This window comes from Oncorhynchus kisutch, linkage group LG7 (assembly GCF_002021735.2).
Source record: "Oncorhynchus kisutch isolate 150728-3 linkage group LG7, Okis_V2, whole genome shotgun sequence".
Taxonomy (NCBI): Eukaryota; Metazoa; Chordata; class Actinopteri; order Salmoniformes; family Salmonidae; genus Oncorhynchus; species Oncorhynchus kisutch.
In genome coordinates this window covers 17,827,934-17,850,777 of record NC_034180.2, presented here as the reverse complement: position 1 = coordinate 17,850,777, position 22,844 = coordinate 17,827,934, and the positions used below count along the sequence as shown (strand labels likewise).

Sequence of the window (22,844 nt, the reverse complement as noted above, 5' to 3'; positions counted from 1 at the left end):
AGTTTTAACAAAACAAAAATATTTAGGCTAGGCCTCACGAGTGATGCAGTGGCCTAAGGCACTGCATCGCAGTGTTGCGGCGTCACTACAGCCTGAGGTTCAATCTAAGGCTGTGTCATTAGGGGAGTCCCATAGGGCGGCACACAATTGGCCCGGCGTCGTCCGGGTTAGTGGAGGGTTTGGCTAGGGGGGGGGCTTTACATGGCTCATCGCGCTCTAGCGACTCCTTGTGGCGAGCCGGGCGCCTGTAGGATGACTTGTCATTAGTTGAACGGTGTTTCCTCCGACACATTGGCGCAGCTGGCTTGACCTTTGCCTTTCGAGCACGTTGGGGAGTTGCAGTGATGACAAAGATCGTAAATCACGAAATTGGGGAGAAAAAAATAAAGTGGTAAATATATATATATATATATATACCCCCTTTTTCTCCCCAATAGGTATTCAGACTCTTTGCTATGAGACTATAAAATAAGCTCAGGTGCATCCTGTTTCCATTGATCATCCTTTAGATATTTCTACAACTTGGAGTCCACCCATGGTAAATTCAATTTGATTGGGCATGATTTGGGAAGGCACATACACCAGTCTACGTAAGGTCCCACAGTTGACAGTGCATGTCAGTGCAAAAACCAAGGTCAAATTAATTGTACGTAGACCTCCGAGACAGGATTGTGTTGAGGCACAGATCTGGACAATGGTTCCAAAAAATTGCTACAGCATTGAAGGTCTGAACACAGAGGCCTCCATCATTCTTAAAATAGAAGTAGTTTGGAACCACAAGACTCTTCCTAGAGCTGGCAGCCTGGCCAAACTGACAGAGTTCTAGAGTTACTCTATGGAGATGGGAAAACCTTCCAGAAGGACAGCCATCTCTGCAGCAGTCCACCAATCAGGCCTTCATGCTAGAGTGGCCAGACAGAAGCCACTCCTCAGTAACAGGCACATGACAACCCGCTTGAAGTTGGCACCGAAGACTCTCAGACCATGGGAAACAAGATTCTCTGGTGAAACCAGGTTGGAACTCTTTGGCCTGAATGCCAAGTGTCACTTCTGGAGGAAAACTGGCACTATTCCTACAGTGAAGAATGGTGGTGGCAGCATCATGCTGTGGGGATGTTTTTCAGCAGCAGGGACTGGGAGACTAGTCAGGATCGAGGGAAAGATGAACGGAGCAAAGTACAGAGAGATTCTTGATGAAAACCTGCTCCGGAGTGCTCAGGACCTGGGACAAAGTTTCACCTTCCAACTACCCTAAGCACACAACCAAGACAATGCAGGAGTGTCTTCTGGACACTGTCTCTGAATGTACTTGAGTGGCCCAGCCAGAGCCCGGACTTGAACCCAATCAAACATCTCTGGAGAGACCTGAAAATAGCTGTGCAGCAACGATGGTTTTTATAAGTATTCATTTGCAAACATTTCTAGAAATCTATATTTGCTTTGTCATTATGGAGGTATTGTGTGCAGATTGATGAGAAAACTTTTTAATCTACACTGTAGATTAAAAACTAAAAACTATGAAATAACACATATGTAATCATATAGTAACCAAAAAAGTAGTGTTATTTGAGATTCTTAAAAGTAGCCACCCTTTGCCTTGACAGCTTTGCACACTCTTGGCATTCTCTCAACCAGCTTCATGAGGAATGCTTGAATGTCTTGAAGGAGTTCCCACATATGCTGAACACCTGTTGGCTGCTTTTCCTTCACTCTACAGTCCAGCTCATCCCAAACCATCTCAATTGGGTTGAGGTCGGGTGATTGTGGAGGCCAGGTAATCTTATGCAGCACTCCATCACTCTCCTTCTTGGTCAAATAGCCCTTACACAGCCTGGAGGTGTGTTGGACCATTGTCCAGTTGAAAAACAAATTATAGTCCCAATAAATGCAAAACAGATGGGATATCGCTACAGAATCCTGTGGTAGCCATGCTGGTGAAGTGTGCCTCGAATTCTAAATAGATCACTGACAGTGTCACCAGCAAAGCACCCCCACACTATAACACCTCCTCCTCCATGCTTTATGGTGGGAACCACACATGGGGAGATCATCCATGTATACTATGAGTCTCACCAAGACATGGCGGTTTGAACCAAAAATCTCACATTTTGACTCATCAGACCAAAGGACAGATTTCCACCGGTCTAATGTCCATTGCTCGTGTTTGTTGGCCCAAGCAAGTCTCTTCTTCTTATAGGTGTCCTTTAGTAGTGGTTTCTTTACAGCAATTTGACCATGAAGGCCTGATTCACGCAGTCTCCTCTGAACAGTTGATGTTGAGATGTGTCTTACTTGAACTCAGTTTCTGAGACTGGTAACTCTTATGAACTTATCCTCTGCAGCAGAGGTAACTCTGGGTCTTCCTTTCCTGTAGCGGTCCTCGTGAGAGCCTGTTTCATCATAGCGCTTGATGATTTTCAGAACTGCACCTCAAAGAAACTTTCAAAGTTCTTGACATTTCCGGATTGACTGATCTTCATGTCTTAAAGTAACGGACTGTCGTTTCTCTTTGCTTATTTGAGCTGTTCTTGCCATAATATGGACTTGGTATTTTACCAAATAGGTCTATCTTCTGTATACCACCCCTACCTTAAAGACAACACAACTGATTAGCTCAAAATGTATTAAGGAAAGAAATTCCACAAATTAACTTTTAAACAAGGCACACCTGTTAATGAATTAAAACGCATTCCAGGTGACTACCTCATGAAGCTGGTTGAGAGAATGCCAAGAGTGTGCAATGCTGTCATCAAGGCAAATGGTGGCTACTTTGAAGAATCTCAAATATATTTAGATTTGTTTAACACTTTGTTGGTTACTACATGATTCCATGTGTGATATTTCATAGTTTTAATGGCTTCACTATAACAGAAGAAAATATGCATAAGATGCATTTATCAGATAGCACCTAATTTGCACATCTTTTATAAAATATTTTGTTTTTTTAAGTATACAAAAAAATATTATATTTGTCTACAATCAACTGGTCAAAGTTGATTGTGATATGATTAAGGTAAAACAACATTCCTACTGGGGTGTGGAGCCTGGCCTTAACGTACAGTATATACACTGAAAAAATATATAAAAACGCAACATAGTGTAGTGTTGGTGGAATGTTTCATTTGTTTCTCTCAAATTTTGTACACAAATTTGCATACGTCCTTGTTAGTGTGTGGTATATTTAGAAGCTGATTAAACAGCATGATCATTACACAGGTGCACCTTGTGCTGGGTACAATAAAATGCCACTAAATGTGCAGTTTTGTTACAACACAATGCCACAGATGTCTCAAGTTAAATCGGGCATGCAACTGGCATGCCGACTGCAGGAATGTCCACCAGAGCTGTTGCCAGATAATTTAATGATAATTTCTCTACTGTAAGCCCCCTCCAACGTTGTTTCAGAGATTTTGGGAGTATGACCAACCGGCTTCACAATCGCAGACCACGTGTAACCATGCCAGCCCAGGACCTCCACATCTGGCTTCTTCACCTGCGGGATCGTCTGAGACCAGCCACCCAGACAGCTGATTAAACTGTGGATTTGCACAACCGAAGAATTTCTGCAAAAACTTTCAGAAACCATCTCAGGGAAGCACATCTGCATGCTCGTCCTCCTCACCAGGCTCTTAACCTGACTGCAGTTTGGCACGCTACAGAAGTGTGCTCTTCTTGGATGACTCACCGTTTCAACTATACCGGGCAGATCGCGTATATGGCATCACACCAAATACTGACAGGTTTTCTGATCCACGTCTCTACCTTTTATTTTAAGCTATCTGTGACCAACAGATGCATATTTGTATTCCCAGTCATGTGAAATCCATATATTAGGGCCTGTTGAATTTATTTCAACTGACTTTCCATACTAACTACGATTCAATAAAATCTTACAAATTGTTGCATGTTGCGTTTACATTTTTGTTCAGTGTAATAACAGTGTGTCAATGTCTTAGAATACAATGTCAATTCGATTACAATCTTTACGCTGCATAACAGGGACTAGGAGATGGCATCATTGAGTGAGACTATGCTGCTGAATCACATTTTGATATCCCCATATTGATACGACCACTTCTTCCAAATGGCACCCTACTCCCTTAATACAGTTGAAGTCGGAAGTTTACGTACACTTAAGTTGGAGTCATTAAAACTCATTTTTCAACCACTCCACAAATGTTTTGTTAACAAACTATAGTTTTGGCAAGTCGGTTAGGACATCTACTTTGTGCATGACAAGTAATTTTTCAAACAATTGTTTACAGACAAATTATTTCACTATCACAGTTCCACTGGGTCAGAAGTTTACATACACTAAGTTGACTGTGCCTTTAAACACCTTGGAAAATTCCATGGTTTTAGAAGCTTCTGATAAATGATGTCAATTAGCCTGAGTCAATTGGAGGTGAACCTGTGGATGTATTTCCAGACCTACCTTCAAACTCAGTGCCTATTTGTTTGCTTGACATCATGGGTAAGTCAAAATAAAATTGTAGACCTCCACAAGTCTGGTTCATCCTTGGGAGCAATTTCCAAACGTCGGAAGGTAGGTACCACGTTCATCTGTACAAACAATAGTACGCAAGTATAAACACCATGGGACCACGCAGCCATCATACCACTCAGGAAGGAGACGCGTTGTCTCCTACAGATGAACGTACTTGGGCGTGAAAAGTGCAGATCAATCCCAGAAGTCCGAATATTCAAAAAGTCAGATAAGTCAGAAAATTCAAAAAGTCTGAAAAGTCCAAAAAGTTCTATATCTATATCCACAGTAAAACGAGTCCTATATCAACATAACCTGAAAGGCCGCTTAGCAAGGAAGAAACCACTGCTCCAAACCTGCCATAAAAAATGGGACAAAGATCATACTTTTTGGAGAAATGTCCTCTGGTCTGATGAAACAAAAATATAACTGTTTGACCAGAATGACCATCGTTATGTTTGGAGGAAAATGGGGGAGGCTTGCAAGCCGAAGAACACCATCCCGACCGTGAAACACGGGGATGGCAGCATCATGTTGTGGGGGTGCTTTGCTGCAGGAGGGACTGGTGCACTTCACAAAATAGATGGCATCATGAGGCTGGAAAATTATGTGGATATATTGAATCAGTTTGAGTTTAAGCTTGGGCGCAAATGGGTCTTCCAAATGGACAATGACCTCAAGCATACTTCCAAAGTTGTGGCAAAATGGCTTAAGGACAACAAAGTCAAGGTATTGGAGTGGCCACCACAAAGCCCTGACCTCATGGAAAATTTGTGGGCGGAACTGAAAAAGCGTGTGCAAGCAAGATGGCCTACAAACCTGACTCAGTTACACCAGCTCTGTCAGGTGGAATGGGCCAAAATTATCCCAACTTATTGTGGGAAGTTTGTGGAAGGATACCCAAAATGTTTGACTCAAGTTAAACAATTTAAAGGCAATGCTACCAAATACTAATTGAGTGTATGTAAACTTCTGCCCCCCCTGGGAATGTGATGAAAGAAATAAAAGGTTAAATAAATCACTACTATTATTCTGACATTTCACATTCTTAAAATAATAAAATATTTGTAGAGTTTCCCCCCATTCTTCTCTGCAGATCCTCCCAAGCTCTGTCAGGTTGGATGGAGAGCGTTGCTGCACAGCTTTTTTCAGGTCTCTCCAGAGATGTTAGTTCGGGTTCAACTTCGCACCAGTCTGAGATCCTGAATGCTTTGGAGTAGGTTTTCCTCAAGGATCTCTGTACTTTGCTCCGTTCCCCTTTCCCTCGATCCTGAATAGTAACCCAGTCCCTGCTGCTGAAAAACATCCCCACAGCTGCCACCATGCTTCACGGCAGGGATGGTGCTATGTTTCCCCCAGACGTGACACTTGGCATTCAGGCCAAAGAGTTCAATCTTGCTTACATCAGACCAGAGAATCTTGTTTCTCATTGTCAGAGACTTTTAGGTGCCCTTTGGCAAACTCCAAGCGGGCTGTCATGTGCCTTTTACTGAGGAGTGGCTTCCGTCTGGCCACTCTTCCTTCTGGAATGTTCTCTCATCTCCACAGAGGAACTCTGGCAGAGTGACCGATGGGTTCTTGGTCACCTCCCTGACCAATTTGGCTGGGCGGTCAGCTCTAGGAAGAGTCTTGGTGGTCCAAACTTCTTCCATTTAAGAATGATGGAGGCCATTGTTTTCTTGGGGACCTTCAATGCTGCAGATGATCAATGGAAACAGGATAGACCTGAGCTCAATTTCAAGTCTCATAATAAAGGGTCTGAATAATTGTGTAAATAAGGTTTTTATTTGAATACATTTGCAAACATTTCTAGAAATCTGACTTCATCATTATGAGGTATTGTGTGCAGATGGATGAGAAAATAAATATGTAATACATTTTAGAATGAGTCTAAAGTAACCAAATGTGGAAAAAGGTAAGTGGTCTGAATACTTTCCGAACGCTAAACAAGACTGCTAATCAAATGGCTACCTGGACTACCTTTTTCCCCCAACTAACTCTCTTGCACCGACTATGCACACACAAAAAGGACTCTACCCACACACTCACTACATTCTGTATGCTCACACGCACATAACATGTGCACACTGACGCCACACACACACTTTCACACTCACCACATACGTTGCTGCTACAGCTAAGTCTATTATCTATCCTGTTGCCTAGTCACTTTACCCCTACCTCAATTACCTCATACCCCTGCACATCGACTTTGTACTGGTACTCTGTATATAGCCATGTTATTTTTATTCGTTATTGTTATTCACTGTGTATTTATTCCTCAGATCACTATTTTTTAAATAGAATTGCTTCAATCTTTAGCTCTGCATTGTTGAAAAAGGACACAAGTAAGCATTTCACCGTCGGTCTACGTCGGTTGTTTATGAAGCATGTGACAAATATATAAAATTGTATCTTTGAAAAATTGTGAGTAGCAGCGCATTTATGAGCTCATCCAATGTAGATTAGGGGGGGGGGGGGGGGGGGATATAGGCTACTGAATATAGTCTATTCACATGGCAGTTAGAGCAGCTATTGTTTACTCTGGTATGTTAGAAGACCAAAGCGAAAGTAATATGATGATTGGTACACACAAGTGATGCTTTGTGATAATCATAGATGGATTTAACTTGATCATTTTTGTCCAATAAACGTTGAATGTATCAAATAAATCGAACTCGGATTCAAACTGTAGCTCAAAACTGAAAACGCTCTTCGATTTAATATTTCATGCAGTTTGCTGTGGTTCCTACAGTATGTCCTCTTTAGCCTGTTACATCACATGACAGGGGTTGTTGTTGTGAGCACTCGAATGAGGCTATTACGGTCATCAGTCAGAACAGAGAAATAAACACTATCCCATTATATGCCCTAACTGTCTCATCAGACTACAGGCTTCAAGTACAAACACACAGGCAGTCAACTGAATTGACAAAGTTAAAATGGAATTCACCCAAACCACAAAGCATGCAGACACATTTAAGGGGTGATTTAAACACGTGATTGGGGTAAATTCCATTCCAATTAAATCGGTTTTAAATTCCTGAATTGAAATTTACCAACCCTACAACTAGATAAAGTATAAAGAGGACATAAATAAATCTGAAAATATTCAAATCTGTTTATGAAATCTTATAAATTCACTTAAAAAGGGTATTCGTCCCTCACCACTCCCTTGTGTGTATGCAAATGTGTCTACACTTTGCCACAACCTTAGATCTAAACTCAGAAAAGATTAATCTGTTACTTTTCATTTAAAAAAAGGGGGGAATTTCAAGGGGTTCGCATGCTAATAGTTTACCACAAACAGTGATGGGTGAAAAAAAAGTTATACATTGGGATATTATTTTTTATGATATATTGTATTGACAAAACCCCTTCTCCATCTTTCTAAACAGGGAGCCAATTTGTTTTCAGCACTTTTACTTCCATGACTGATCAAAATGTGTTCTCATGGCTCTCTTGTACCTCTGCAGCAGACATATGGTGAGCAATATGTCTGGCTCATCGAATCGCAATACATATAGAATTGTGAGCATCGCAATACATATATCGGCACCTAAGTATCGTAATAATATTGTATCGTGAGGACCTTGATAATTCAAAACCCTCCCGAACAGTCCTGTGTTGTGACTACCAATACTGTAGGCTGACTTGTCTCCTTCTCGTGGTATGGTACTGTGTGACTGACTGGCTCAACTGTCCAGAAAAGGGAACCATTCATTGATTTGCTTAAATGACATGATGCAATGAGGTCAGAAACAGCCTGAAATCCAGTTGCGTCCCAAATGGGACCCTATAATGGCTCATAAGGCTCCGGGTCAAAAATAATACACTATATAGGAAATAAGGTGCCATTTGGGACGCAGTGCTTTTCTTTTCAACAGTTGAGTTGAGGAATGAATGAATAGGCTGTGGCCCAGTGAGAGGCATAGTACTGTTAGATCACAGACAGATCACCACTGCATGCTTCTTATAACCAGTCCATTGTGGTCAGACCACATTATATCTCATGACCCCCAGTGCTTATTTGGCATGGTGTGCATGGAATGCTGCATCAGAAGACCTGGCCTTCAGAATCCCCCTGACCTCAACTCAATTGAGATAAGTTGGACCGCAGAGTGAAGGAAAAGCAGCCATCAAGTGCTCAGCATATGTGGGAACTCCTTCAAGTCTGTTGGAAAAGCATTCCTCATGAAGCTGGTTGAGAGAATGCCAACAGTATGCAAAACTGTCAAGGCAAAGGGTGGCTACTTTGAAGAATCTCAAACATATTTTGATATGTTTATCAGTTTAACAGTTTTAACCCTAACCCTTTTTGGTTACTACATGATTCCATATGTGTTATGCCATAGTTTTGATGTCTTCACTATTATTCTACAATGTAGAAAATAGTAAAAAGTAAAGAAAAACCCTTGAATGAGCGTGTCCAAACTTTTGACTGGTACTGTACTATATGGTCCCATGTGGCTGTTAGTGGAGAATGGCACTTGCAATGCCAGGGTTGTGAGTTCGATCCCCACAGGGGACCAGTATGAAAATGTATGCCCTCACTACTGTATGTCCCTCTGGATAAGAGAGTCTGCTAAAATGTATTAAACAAAGAAATGTCTAGATAGTCTTCACTTCTTACATTATGCTCTTGTGAATGTAACATTCATGGTTATATTTCCCAGTCAAGATCATGCTAAATACTTTGTTTAGTATACAACAGTCTGATGCTTGTCAGTCAGAGAGTAGAGGGAAAGCCATAACATGGCACCTTTGTTCTGACACTCAGACAAACTGTAGGCCAGTATGGATGGGTTGAAAATGCCCTGTGCATGTCCTGACAGGGGGAATCCCAATAGAAACTACTTAACAAAAGCATCAGGGCTTCCTTACATCTCTAAACTAACTCTCTATAACAAAGCAGTAAATTGAGGCAGCCCCTTGTAACAGGGTCTCATCAGATCAGAGGAGTTAAAAGGAGAGTGTTGGTGTCATGTTACCAGCTGACAACGATTGGATATGGAACATCTCTGTGAAGACAAACGATCTTCCTTGACTCGTGTCCTGAGGGTAGGTGTTATGGTAGATGTCAGTAAGAGCCAGGATAGGTGATATTTTAACGAGAGAGAGAAAGGGAGGGGTTGTCCAGACGACAGAAAGAGAAAGAACACTTATGAGTTGAACGTAACAGTATGCCAGTGGAAGGGAGGACTGTATAGCAGGTGACCCAACTGTGAATTGTAGCCAATTCAATTGCAGTAATTCGTTTACTGATTTTCTGAACTGTTGTAAACAATTTGGTAACAGAATTTCACATATTAATCACTTAATAATTTATAAGTGTTGATATTAGTTGGCAGGGGTCTTTACTTCAACATTTGTGTCTTGATGAATTTCTAAAACCTTTCGATTTTTTTGGTTGATGTTTTCTAAAAAAAGACCCCTTTTTCATCTGTTTGAAAAGCCTTTGCATTTCTCTAATATTTAGGATATACAAATGGTTGACAAATGTATATATACACACTACCGGTCAAAAGTTTTAGAACACCTGCTTATTTGAGCTGTTCTTGACATAATATGGACTTGGTCTTTTACCAAATAGGGCTATCTTCTGTATACCACCCCTACCTTGTGACAACACAACTGATTGGCTCAAACACATTAAGGAGGAAAGAAATTCCACAAATGAACTTTTAACAAGGCACGCCTGTTAATTGAAAAGCATTCCAGGTGACCACCTCATGAAGCTGGTTGAGAAAATGCCAAAAATTTGCAAATCTGTCATCAAGGCAAAGGGTGGCTACTTCAAGAATCTGAAATATATTTTGAATTGTTTAAAACTTAAATGGTTACTACATGATTCCATATATGTGTTATCATAGTGTTGATGTCTTCACTATTATTCTACAAGGTAGAAAATAGTAAAAATAAAGAAAAACCCTTTAACAAGTGCAGTAGGTGTTCTAAAACTTTTGACCGGTAGTGTATGCCTTAAATTTCTCAAAAAAACAGACTCTTAGCTTTCGTTCGACTCCAGATTTGACAAGCGCCTATGAACATCACATGTTGGTGCTCATGGGTCCTTTTAGATGGAAAATGAACCTATGCACAAGGGCAAATTTAACACCAACAGAACATTTTACAAAAATATTTACTTGAAGAGCAGTGCAGATGCAAAGTTTGGAAACAGAACGACGGTTTGTGCCGTTGACGCGTCATTCCGTTACCAAACTTTGCATCTGCATTGTTCAAAGAAAACGTGTTTTTGTAAAAAAAAATGTTCAGTGGAAATGGTTAAAAGTCGCCCTTGTGCACAGACTTGTATAGTTTGTTTAACTTAGCAATCATTGACTTTTTTGTTTGGCATACATTTTACCGCATCCCTCTGTCCACCGTATCATTCTCCACATCCCTTTGTGTCATGTATCAACACAGTCTAATCACAGGGGACTGGGTCATACCATACATCATAGCTATCATGTATACCACAACACAGTCTTTAAGCAGGGTCATACACACCATTACACACCTTGGCAAAACAGGACGAAACTAAGGGAAGGAACCACAGATTCAGCGAATAAAAAAGGCGAGCTCAGAGCCACGAAAGACGTTTTCATCATTAAAGAACTTCATGACTTTTCATCCTCTGAGAGAAGGATACCGTCGGCAAACCAAAACTAAATGAACAGCCTTCGTTAAACTCAACTTCTAATTGTATCTGCAAAAACCTAACAAAAAAATAAAACGTATTTCCCAGCTGAGAGAAAGAGAGAGTAATGGGAGAAGAAAGGGGCTCCTTAAATTCTAAACTCACCACAAGTTGGCAGCCTGTTTGTTATGTTCTCCAGTTGTGCTACACAGCTGGAACGACAGTCAGTCTCCTCTTTCTCTTTTCAAACTTGACTGAGTCACCACTCAGAACAGTCAGGGGAGAACAATGCAACTCAAAGAGCAGTGTCCAACACACATGATATATAGCCAGGGGACGACTACAGAATGACGCTGGAGCTGCAGTGAAGGTGTGGCTCTGTGTGCGTGTGGCTGCTGTAAGGAACGGGGTGGAGCTCGCTGCCCCAGCTGCAAGGACAGCACACTGCCATACACACCGACTCACAGCTAGATAACATAAACCACTGAGTGTTAGGGGGAGGGGGGGGGGTCAAATTATATGTAGGCATTCATTCCGATTGGTTAAGGGTTACATTTTTGGATAGGGTTAAAACAGAAACAACTCGACCGATAAGTTAAGGCATTAATTCCAAATGATTAAGGTAAGGGTTAAGGCTCGGGATTGGGTAAAAAAAAAAAGAGTGCCAAGCACTGAGATTGAACCCGTGATCCTCGGAGACGGAGGTCACGGCTTATACCCATCAACCATCACTAGCAAGCCATGAGCCTACTTGATGGTAAGTGCTCACCTTTGCCCCTAGAGGCTAGTATTGAATACCTGGACGAATGTGGAACATTGCATTGAATCTGGAGTGACTTGGCTGGTGTGTAGAACACATGTATCCTCCAAACAATCTCCTGCTGTTTTACGAGTTTTAACCACAAAAAAAAGGTTATTCAAGCACGGATGAGGACTTTCTACCAGACATATTTGACGCTAAATGAGTATGGTGCAAAATGAACTTAGAAACAGCAGAAAAAAGGGGCAAGATTTAGTGATGCTCATTCAACCCAACGTCTCACTGACCACCAGCAGAGGGCAGCAAAAGGCAACAACTAGCCCATTCAGAGATTCTCCCCTTCTTGTTTCAGAGGGTGAAGGAAACTGAGGGTAGATCAGGGGGCCAGGGTTCTGGTTTGGAAGGACGCGTTCCACTGTGCTCAGAGTACTTTTGGTACTGCAGTTTAGCTGGTTGAGCCCAAAAAGGTTAATTCACATAGAGAAGTTCAATAAAAAAAATCCTAAAAAGACACCATGGTTATCACCTTTGTGCCAAAAATACCCATATAATTTTTCCAGCAATTGTCTTCGAGGCCGGTTTTCTTTCTCTATCACTGATAGCCGAAGGTATTAACATTTTATATGACCATCCAATGTCTGCCATGCTTCTGGATGACTTTAAATCGTGGCTGTTCGCGTTTGCTCCAGTGCGCACTGAGTGCACGTGCGCAAGTGTTATCGTCTCTGTAAAGCAGATGTCAACGACCACGGAAATGGTGTACGTGAATGCGAGTAGATTACCTTGAAAACAACGGTCGGCCATCAGTGGGAAGCCTTTCTAAATAATGTATTGAAAAAAGTATTCTAAAGGAATGCATACCATTCAAGAGGACAATGCATAATGTATTTATAAGATCAAACAACTATTTATGGCAAGGGTGCCAATCTCAACAGCCTCTGGTGAGAATCTCTTAATCCTCCTAAAACAAAACATCAATCACAATCAATAAACATCTACAGGTAAAATCAACAAAGTCCGATTTACAGGTATAGAACAGTTTACTGCAGTAATAAAATCACCACAGTATGACTCTGGAGATTAACAGTATGATGCCTTTCCCCCCTCAGGGACTAAATTCAACATTTTTGATATCCACAACAAATATGCATATCTTTGTTTGACCTTCCGTGACTGGCCCCAATATAAGCCTACTCGCGCCTACTGTATGAGACAAAGGGTGGGGAAATCCCTTGTCTGTCTTCTAATATTAACCCCAGTACCTCCAGCGTACATCAAAGCTATTTAAAAAATACATAAAAAAAACATTATTGAAACTTCATTTAACTAGGCAAGTCAGGTAAGAACAATGGCCTACACCGGCCAAAACCGGACGACGCTGGGCACCGCCCTTTGGGACTCCCAATCATGGCCGGTTGGGAAACAGCCTGGATTCAAACCAGGGTGTCTGTAGTGACGCCTCTAGCACTGAGATGCAGTGCCTTAGACCGCTGCGCCACTCAGGAGCTATGGCAGGGTAGCCAGGAACCCAGTCATTAGATCGGTGCCTGAGATTATAGTGCAGGGGCAGATGGGGTGAGGCAGGTACGAGCTGCCTCTACACCCCCCACCACACACACACACAGCAACGCTAGGCAGCTTGTGCCAGAGGGCAGTTTTCTGCCTGGATACACAGCGCAGGGTGTCACCTCAGTGCACCAGGGGACCGGGGGATGGACAGGCGGAGGTATGCTGTCTGTCTGGGTCTGCCAGTTCCCCCTGAATATGATCATAAATTCCCCTGACTTCATCTGCACCGGGCTGGTAGGAGTCGGTTTACCTTAGCGATGGTAGGAGTCGGTTTACCTTAGCGATGGTAGGAGTCGGTTTACCTTAGCGATGGTAGGAGTCGGTTTACCTTAGCGATGGTAGGAGTCGGTTTACCTTAGCGATGGTAGGAGTCGGTTTACCTTAGCGATGGTAGGAGTCGGTTTACCTTAGCGATGGTAGGAGTCGGTTTACCTTAGCAGCTCTGTCTGTCTGTAAAGGGGTACAATAATGTCTTAAGACTTCTATTAAATACACTTGAAAAGACTGAAAGACGCAGATTGAGAGCAAGAAGAATTCCACGTTAACCATTTTAGTGTGAGAGAGAGGTGCACAGTCCCCCAACAAGAGAGCAGGAGAACCTGTAGAGGCTAGCTGCTCTAAGTGGATTTTGACCCAAATGAGGCCTGAGGTTGATGAGGGACCACTGTGACACGCTGTCATTCAGTCACAGCAACATACTGATTTTGAAGAGTGCTTATTCATTCTGACCTAATCTGAAATCACATTATCTCCCCACCCTCGCTCTCTCCTCCTCCCCCTCCATCTTCCCTTCCCCCTCTATTAACATCACCTTTCTCCCATCCACACAGACATGGACTGTTTACAAAACAATAAGAGACAATAAGAGGCATTACCACACAGAAAAATCAAGTACGTTAGTCCTTGTCATAACGTTATGCATATCAGCCACTGATGAGCTCCTCCACATAGAGGCTGTTGCTATATGGAAGAACATCCCACAGCGGGTGGCTGCTAATACATTTATTTTCAAATATAATTTCTTTAAAAGAATCACGGATAAAACAGAACTGTTGAAAAGGGCCTGAATTAAACTCTAAAAGAAGATGGGTATAAGTGGAACAAATGCAGAGCATTTCTAACAAGCGGACAGAATGTCCCAAAAACATCTCCACAGACAAGAGAGCCCCTTCAAAATTCAACAAGAGAGAGCGAGGCACATGCAGAGAGCGCGAGAGACACACAGAAAATAACCACACAGAAATCTGTATGGTTAAGGAGCCTGTCAGTGGATTTTTCCTGGCCCTAAACAATGTTTAATTCAGAGGTGCAGAAATCATTTCATCTGGCTTCATGCAATGGTAATCAACCCGCATGGTGTCTGTCCCAAATGGTACCCTATTCCCATTTGGGACAAATCCAGCGAGTCCCCTGAGATTTCAGCAGCCCATCCACAACACGTTGGTTTGCCGTGTTAATATTTGTGGGAATTAACTTCTCTACTAGACCCACACCTTGGGAGAGGCAAAGAAAGAGCTCCCAGGAGAGACAGGGATGCTGTCAATCTTGTTATAACATGCTAGATAAGGCTGCAAACCAATGGAACAGAAAATAAACATTCGTTAAGATTCAATGAAACCTACAAATCAACACGTTGTACATTTGTTGCCTTTTTCTGTTGTAATAATGGGCCTACATTCTGATTTACAATCCAGTGAAAAGATTTATACCTTCCTGAAATGATGCGCAGTATATTTGGCCAGTGTGTACAATTTTCCATTTTATAATTTCATAGTTTACCTATTAGCTACAAAGACTCAGAGATATTGCTCATGAATCCTCAAACGTTGAAATATGACATTGACCATTTCTCATCAAGACCTTACTGTCATTTTAGAGCTATTAAAAGTGTGTTTAATACGACCTGCAACAGGAGGTTGCACTTAGAGCAAGATTTCGAATTCACAACCATTAAATTGTTCATTTCCCCATAATTTCTGCGTGAATCCTTTTGGTTGAAGTATTCTGCATTATTCAGGGTGAGATGATATTTTCATAAGTTTTGTCACTCAGTTGGATCTTATCCATTTAGATTGGAAACGGTCTCATTTTATTGGAAATATGAAATGAAATGCATGTTACTGCATCTTTCGTTCAGCCTCACAATCTCAACCAACACCAGCTGGAAACATAGCAGGAGACTGGTGGTGTCTACGCATTGAAGTGACTGAACACACATTGACAGGTTTAAACCAGCCAAATGTGAGTCGCTCACACAGAGGCCTATGCTAGATATTGAATAAAAATGTGTTTGTTTTTTTCGTAACCTGGTCATAGAACTTCCACAGCTGTATTCCCAGTCATGTGACATCCATAGATTAGAGCCTAAATGAATTTAGTTAAATTGACTGATTTCCTTATATGAACTGTAAATTAGTAAAATCTTTGAAATTGTGCCGTGTCGCGTTGATATTTTTTGTTTAGTGTAGCTGTGGAGGATGTCGTCCTTGGGAGGACAGATATAAAAAGGAGATGGGAAGGCTGAGAGTCAGTCTACTGAAGATCTATATAAAGAGTCCTAGGCACAAAACTTATTTCCACTATTACATTTATTTTATCTAAATCATTCGATCAAAGCACATTTTCACCTGATTAAACAGAAATATATATAAATATATATAATATATATATATATATTTAAGTATCATTTATATTCCTAAAACGTATATTGAAAATTATACTGTTGCTGCTTGCTCTTGTCAAATATTTGATTTATAGCCAGGAGTCAAAAACCCCGGTTTTAAAATGTCCAAATTCATAATAAAAATGCTGAAATAGATTGTGATATTTTGAAGACCAAAACATAAAAATGACTCCCTACACATCCCTATCACACTTGTTTTCAGATGACTTAAATCTGGCTAAATTAGAACCTTAAAAAACAGCACACTCACCAAGTGGCCACTCCAAACTGGAATTCATTAGCTTGTTCTACCATAAATGAATAGCCTGTGCAAATTAAAAATCAATCAAATATATTTTCATACAATATTTATGTAACTAGGACACCCTCTGCGACATGTACCGTTTGCACTCTTCTCAAAGACAAACCACAATGTACTTGAGTATACTACATGCCTTCAGAAAGTATGCATACCCCTTCAATTAGTCCACGTTGTGTTACAGCCTGAATTCAAAATGGATTAAATATATATTTTCAACCATCTACACGCACACTATACCCTATAATGAAAGTGAAAACATGTTTTTAGAAATGTTTGCACATTTATTGTAAAAGAAACACAGAAATATCTAATTGAAATAAGTATTCACACGACACTCCAAATTGAGCTCAGGTGCATCCAATTTCCTTCGATCCTCCTGGAGATGTCACTACAACTTGGAGTCCACCTGTGGCCAATTCAATTGTTTGGACATGACTTAGAAAGAAAGCCATCAGTCTATATAATGGCAACACAGTTGACAGTGCATGTCAGAGCAGAAACTATAACATGAAGTCAAAGTAACTGTCCCGTAGATCTCAGAGAGAGATTGTGAGGGGACATATCTGGGAAAGGGTATAGAACAATTTCAAGAGTGTTGAAAGTTTCCAAGAGCACAGTGGTCTCCATCACTGGGAAATAGAAGAAAATATGGAACTACCCAGACCAAACTGAGAAACCGGGTAAGAAGGTGACCAAGAACCCAATGACCACTCTGACTGAACTACAGAGGTCCTTGGCTGAGATGGGAGAACCTGCCAGAAGGACAATAGTATCTACAGCACCTCGCCAATCTGGGCTTCATGGAAGTGGCCAGATGGAAGCCTGTCCTGAGAAAAAGGCTCATCACCCATCTAACACCATACCTACCGTGAAGCATCATGCTATGGGGATGCTTTTCAGGGGCAGGGACTGAGAGACTGGTAAGGATAGAGTGAACAATTAATGGAACCAAATACAGGCAAATCATTTGAGATCTGGAGGTAGACCCCTCGCAGAACGGCTCCCGGATAATACCTTGTTAGTTGCTTTTGATGACGTTGAGTAGTTATACACGAATATTCCACACGAGGGCATAATTGAAGCTATGGAACATTTTCTTCTGCAACGTGATCCTAATGAACTACCTACCAGTGCATGCATTATAACATTGGCTGAAATAGTACACACACACACACACACACAATTCTTCATGTTTCTAAATGATTTCTTTATTCAGACGAAGGGTACTGCTATGGGATCCCCTATGGCTCTTAACTATGCTAATTTGTATGTGGGTTACATTGAGAAACAGTCCATTTTCAACCCTCAAACTTTTTCTTGCCTAACATTTGGCAACGGTACATTGATTCGATTTTTGTTCTATGGAGGGGTGATTCAAAACAGCTCCAGGAATTCCATGCTTTTCTTAACTCTTGTTCTGAGCATCTGAGATTTACTATGTAGTCTGACACACGTCAAATCAGTTTCCTTGATCTTCTGATTTTGGGTGAGGATAATGTTCCATACACTGACCTTTACAGGAAACCTACGGATCGTAACAGTTTGAGGGCTGATAGTGGTCACCCACTTCCCTTGAAAAACAGTTTGGCCTACAGCCAATTCTGTCTAATAAAAATAATTTGCAAAAAACATCCAGATTGACAGAAATATGTCTGAGACACAAAAAAAACGAGGGGGTACAAAAAGTCAGATTAATACTGTCATTGAGAAAATTCAAAACAAATCTAGACATGATCTCTTTCAAGGACAGTCTAGCAAAAATAAGCATTCTTGCGTTTTAACTACCCGCTATTCAAAGTGCTCTGAACAAATAAGGGAATAGTTAAAACATTGGCACATTCTAAGATCCGATGACAGTATCGGTAATGTGTTTTCGGACCCTCCCTTGGTCGTATTCTCACGGGGCAGAAATCGGAGCTCATTTGGTCAACTCTGATTTATCGCCCCAAAATATCCCTGCACAATATTTATTTGTGCCTCTACCGAATGGAAACTACAAGTGTAATGACTGCTTTCAATGCAATGGCACTTACAAATGTAAATCCTTCAAACAAGGAAACCGATCAAAAGGTGTTATCACGTGCTCCACTAAGGCATGTGTCTGAACTTATCCGTACGTGGTTAAAACAAAGAGCAAATTAAAAGTGCGAACCTCGGAGCAATGTAGCACCATTAGGTGCAGGAACTCGACTTACCCAGTTGCGGCCCACTTTTTTGGAAGCGAACCACTCGATTCCGTCCCATCGGCATGGAACATGTCACCCTCCCTAGGTGCTGGGGGACTTCGACAATTTATTGATAAAACGAGAGGCTGCCTGGATCTTTAATTTGAAAGACCCTTGCTCCCTTCGGTCTCAACATATTTAGATCTTTAGCCATTATTTTTATTGTGATTTCGCTATTCGTTTTAAATGTTTGTAGGCATATGCAGCCAAATTGTATCTATGATCTTAACCAATGATATCAGGCCACACCCGGCCATGTCCTTTGACACTATATAAAACTAGTGACCCACAGTGTTTGCCATTATACCCTGATGAAGACAGCTTGTCTGTCGAAACGTTGAGCTCCTAGTGTGCGGCTCTCTTCTTTTTCAAATCCTTGATAAGAACCTGCTTCAGAGTGCAAACAAACTTAGACTGAGATGTACATTTCACCAGGACAATGACCCCAAGCATACAGCCAAAGCAACACTGGAATAGCTTCAGAACAAGAATGTGACTGTCCTTAAGTAGCCCAGCCAAACCCCAGACTTGAATCCCAGTAAAAAATCTGTGGAAAGACTTGAAGGTTGCTGTTCACTGCCCCTCCCCATCTAATTTAAGAGCTTGAGAAAATCTGACTCGGGGGAGTGAATACTTCTGTAAATGAGAAGTATTTCATTTTCAACAAATTTGCTAAACTTTCAAAAAATATGTTTTCACTTTGTCATTATTGGATATTGTATGTAGATTCATGAACATTTGTATTCAGGCTGTAACAAAATGTGGAATAAGTCAAGGGGTATGAATACTTTAAGGCACCGTACCTGTCGATTGATGAGAACCTGTAGTAGCCATTTATCAACTAATCTCCTTGTGCCACAATGTTTACAGTAGATGGCCAACACGAAAAAAATGAAACGCAACAATTGACTGGATCATTTATGACTTATCACCTCACAGGTAATTCTATATAGCGACGGGGTATGCTTTCATTGAAGTGATACAGTAGCTTGACTCAAATCTGTCTATTTGTTTGTGACCAGTGACTTTTATACAAAGAGCACTCAATTATCTGTGCCATTTGAGTTTGAAAATGACAACTGCTTTCTAAGTCCTGGGACAGACATGAACGTATTATAAAAGCAATGGAACTAAACAAAATGATCTGTTTAAAGCGTCAATTTAGTATCATCTTGATGACTAAATGTTTATATTTACATCACCAATCAGGTAAAAAAGTGTGTAATTCCACTCTGTGGTGAAAATGCAAGCTTGTGTAAAGGTAGTAACACAGTGTCCACATTAGGAAAGTGTGTGCAATGGAAAATAATTTAATATGGAAAAAGAATTCAACATGTCAATTTAGGATAATTGTAGGTTGCCCACTCACAAGCTATTGCAACAATTACATCTAATTCTACTTAATAATTTAGAGAGTTTAAAAATGCACTCAAACAATTTAACCGGGCACTCTAGGCTAGAGCTCCCACAGTGTCTGAGCAGCAGCCTGAACGTTCGACGTCACTACCACACACACACTTAAGAGACAATGTTCCCAGCGCTGTAGTGAGGTCTGTGGGAGCTTGTAGTTGTCAAAAGGAGTGTGTAGAAAGGGTATGTAGGAACATTTTAAGTACATTAGCGGGGCGTTAGGTTCCGTCTCCTGAAAAATAAATCTCCCACAGGGAAGAGAGACAGGCCTTCACTTAGGACTCTACCACAGTTAAGGACTCTACCACAGAAGAGAGAATGAGTGACTGTGAAAGTGAGACCAAAGAGGAGAGACAGTCTTAATGTGAATGAGCTCCTTTTCAATAACTACGAGCTCCATGCTTGCTCATTCTCCTTCACAGCACAGCCAAAAGCATCGAGTGCACATTCATTGACTTCAGTCGGTTCGATGATACTTATTTTAGTGATGATGGGGGTTTTGAAATGAAAGTCCTTTTGTCTCTGGTGCCATGAGCCTTTCAAACATACCGTCTAGTTCTCAGCACATTAGCTGTGTCACAAATTAACTACAAAAATAACTACAAATACCATGATCTGGATGAGACTAGCGAATCAAGTCAAAGTTACGAATTTCTGGATGAACTATCGAATGTTAGCTAAATGTAGTAACGAATTGGCTACATTTCCTTAAATTGACAATTATGTGAACTGTCTTGTGCAAGTTTTAAAATTGAGCTTGCAGGGATTTGTAGTTTTGCATGTCGGCCACTTTGATGCTAATTAGCATTTTTTTATCAGAGCAAGTCGAGCCAGTTATTGATAAAAGCTAATTACCTTGTCCAAAAGATTTACACGGTTATTTGACCACTAGGTTATGACACCTCCACTGTGGGCCTCTATTAATTAACCTCTACAGGATCGGTGTCCTCCCCGCGGGATGGTTGAGCTAACGTAGGCTAATGCGATTAGCATGAGGTTGTAAGTAACAAGACAATTTCCCGGGACATAGACATATCTGATATTGGCAGAAAGCTTAAATTCTTGTTAAACTAACTGCACTGTCCAATTTACAGTAGCTACTACAGTTAAATAATACCATGCTGTTGTTTGAGGAGAGTGCACAATTATTAACTTAAATGTATGAATAAACCAATTAGGCACATTTGGGAAGTCTTGATAACATTGCACAACCTTCAATGTAACAGCAATATTTAGACTTAGGGTTGCCACCCGTTCGACAAAATACAAAATGGTTCCGTATTTCATTGAAAGATTAAACGTTTTGTTTTCGAAATTATAGTTACTGGATTTGACCATGTTAACGACCAAAGGCTCGTATTTCTGTGTTTATTTTAATTAAGTCTATGACTTGATAGAGCAGTCTGAGCGGTGGTAGGCAGCAGCAGGCTCGTAGGCATTTATTCAAACAGCACTTTACTGCGTTTGCTAGCAGCTTTTAGCAATGCTTGATGCACAGTGCGGTTTATGACTTCAAGCCCATCAACTCCCGAGATTAGGCTGGCAATACTAAAGTGCATATAAGAACATCCAATAGTCAAAGGTAAATGAAATACAAATGTTATGGAGAGAAATAGTAGATGGGTCATAATTCCTATAACTACTACAACCTAAAAACTTCCTAACTGGGAATATTGAACCACCAGCTTTCATATGTTCTATGTTATGAGCAAGGAACTTAAATGTTAGTTTCTTTATTATTATTTTTTTATATTTTTTACATGGCACATATACTCCAATACCTGGACTTTGCTGTCCTGAAGCCATTTTGCCACAACTTTCGAAGTATGCTTGAGGTCATTGTCCATTTGGAAGACCCATTTGCGACAAAGCTTTAACTTCCTGACTAATGTCTTAAAGGATGCTTCGACATATACTCATGATGCCATCTATTTTGTGAAGTGCACCAGTCCCTCTTGCAGCAAAGCACCTCCACATCATGATGCTGCCACCCCCGTGCTTCACGGTCGGGATGGTGTTATTCGACTTGCAAGCCTTCCCCTTTTTCCTCCAAACATAACAATGGTCATTATGGCCAAACAGTTCTATTTTTGTTTCATCAGACCAGAGGACATTTCTCCAAAAAGTACAATCTTTGTCCCCATGTGCAGTTGCAAACCGTAATCTGGCTTTTTTGTGGCGGTCCTTGCTGAGCAGCCTTTCAGGTTATGTTGATATAGGACTCGTTTTACTGTGGATATAGATACTTTTGTACCTGTTTCCTCCAGCTTCTTCACAAGGTCCTTTGTTTTTCTGGGATTGATTTGCACTTTTCGCACCAAAGTACATTTATCTCAAGGAGACAGAACACGTCTCCTTCCTGAGCGGTATGACGGCCGCGTGGTCCCATGGTGTTTATACTTGCGTACTATTGTTTGTACAGATGAACATGGTACCTTCAGGTGTTTGGAAATTGCACCCAAGGATGAACCAGACTTGGAGGTCTACAATTATTTTTCCTGAGGTCTTGGCTGATTTCCTTTGCTTGACATCATGGGAAAATCTAAGAGGCACAGAGTTTGAAGCTAGGCCTTGAAATACATCCACAGGTACACCTCCAATTGACTCAAATGATGTCAAGTAGCCTATCAGAAGATTCTAAAGCCATGACAATTTTCTGGAATGTTCCAAGCTGTTTAAAGGCACAGTCAACTTAGTGTATGTAAACTTCTGACCCACTGGAATTGTGATACAGTGAATTATAAGTGAGGCAGGCTTGATGACAGAGTCC

General features: G+C 41.0%; 1 protein-coding gene across 7 annotated transcripts in view; it reads right to left on the bottom strand.

The window, feature by feature from the left end:
• Window positions 1–22,844, bottom strand: part of LOC109894261 (SAM and SH3 domain-containing protein 1-like) — a 79,471-nt gene that overhangs the window by 24,443 nt on the left and 32,184 nt on the right. The window contains exon 1 of one of the 7 annotated variants that reach the window (XM_020487616.2): window positions 11,292–11,444. The exons of the other annotated variants lie outside the window; for them this stretch is intronic. The gene's annotated coding sequence lies outside the window, so the exon portion shown is untranslated. Of the gene's footprint in view, window positions 1–11,291; window positions 11,445–22,844 lie in introns of those variants that run through there. 7 annotated transcript variants of the gene reach the window in all.